Source organism: Polistes canadensis, unplaced genomic scaffold (genome assembly GCF_001313835.1).
Source record: "Polistes canadensis isolate GaletaPanama2010 unplaced genomic scaffold, ASM131383v1 scaffold_3, whole genome shotgun sequence".
NCBI classification, from domain to species: Eukaryota; Metazoa; Arthropoda; class Insecta; order Hymenoptera; family Vespidae; genus Polistes; species Polistes canadensis.
This window is the reverse complement of record NW_014569550.1, coordinates 23,181-25,033: the sequence shown is the minus strand read 5'-3', so window position 1 is coordinate 25,033 and position 1,853 is coordinate 23,181.

The window sequence follows — 1,853 nt, the reverse complement described above, 5'->3', positions numbered from 1 at the left end:
ACATTAGAGCAAAGTGGCACATCTGTATTTTTATTAGATATACGGAAAGCACAACTATTTGTACCTATTCATTATTCTCTCGGTATGAATCATGCACGTTAGAGAAAAGAAAAAAAAAAAAACAAATATATATATTAAAATTCAAGGTATAGTTATCTTATTGATATACGAAACTAGATTTAAGTGATAATCTCTGTAATACAAAAATTCATACACACACGGGAGGAGAGTACATATATATTATTCCTAAGAATTCCTAAGATGAATTTAAAAATAACAAAAATAAAAGAACAAGAAGATAAGAAAAGAAATTACGAAGAGAATTTGATCATATATATATACAGAGGGGTAGTTTTTTAATTTATTTATTCACAATCTTTGACACCAGGTATACCCGTAATAAAAAAAAAGAAACAAAAATAAAAGATTTTTCGAATAATTATCTCTAAATGAACAAAAAAATCTTTCTCTTACATAACATTTATACACACATACACACACACGTAGACATTTTTTAACAAGAAAATATTTTCTTTTTCATTGTTCGTTATGAAATTAAAGAAAAAATAGAAAATCACAATGACGTTCACGTATTACGTTTTTCTATAATAAAGAACCTACGCAATAAAATGAAAATAAAGTGGGGATGGGAAAGCAACAAAAAGAAAGAAAGGAAATATACACTGGACCATTAGTAAATGATTAGAAAGAAAAACATGTCGATGTATAAGAAAAAAAAAAAAAATGTTCTCGAAATGTATATACGTATATACATATATTTTGTTCTTTTTTCTTTCAAAATTATTTATACGAGGATAATTAAAGAAAATTATTTTCCTATTTTTTTCGACGTATTATAATTTAATAGAAATATTATAAAGTGTAAACTGGAAAACATTAGTTACGTTAACGCATGATGCATAAATAGGTCAAGAAGCAATAAAGATCGCTACTTTTAGATGTTATATAATGTCAGAGTAAAGTTAATAGACCGTATTAACGAGCTATGATATTAGCTTTAGTTTTTTCCATATTTTCTTTGAGAAACATCATTTCTCGTTCTTAAACTTCAAAGCGTCTGAATTTGGGAGACGTTCCTTTAAATTGTCTCTAAGATTAACCTACTTTTTCTTATCTTTTCGTATTTCAAGCAACGTAATTTAAAATACCTTATCTAATTGTAAATGTATTCTTTTTTTTTCTATCGTATAATAATTAATATAAATATTTTTAATTACTTATATTTATTATTATTATTATTATTATTATTATTATTATTATTATTATTTTTATTTATTATTATCATTGTTATTGTTATGTTATTGGTATTAATAATTATATATAGAAAAAACTCGCACAAATATTTGTTATTAAACGATCGAGAAAACAACGTTCTGTCGAATGCTATAGATCTTAAATTTTATACCAAAAAAAAAAATAGTCGAAAGCATTGAAAGAAATTTAAATTAAAAATAACAATTCTCTTACCATAAAACTCTTCAGATATAATAACGAATTGTGAAATGTTATGTGCATGATCAATAATTTAATTACGTTACGCATGATCAATGGAGCAATTTATCTTATTTTTACGCAAACATAACTGTTCTTGCGTTACGTATTTAATATTTCGTAATTACGATATTCATTTATGAGGTGTATCGAGATAGACGGTAAACATTCTCCGTTGATACGGATTTATCGATCACAATTGTCAAATAAGAAAACAAATAAATACAAAAAAAAAAAAAAAAAAAAAAAGAAAATTATGAGAAGAAATATCAAATTAATTGTCATCAATGGTGAATGATTTGAATTATTATTGCTTGGTATATTACGATCGATACCACCGT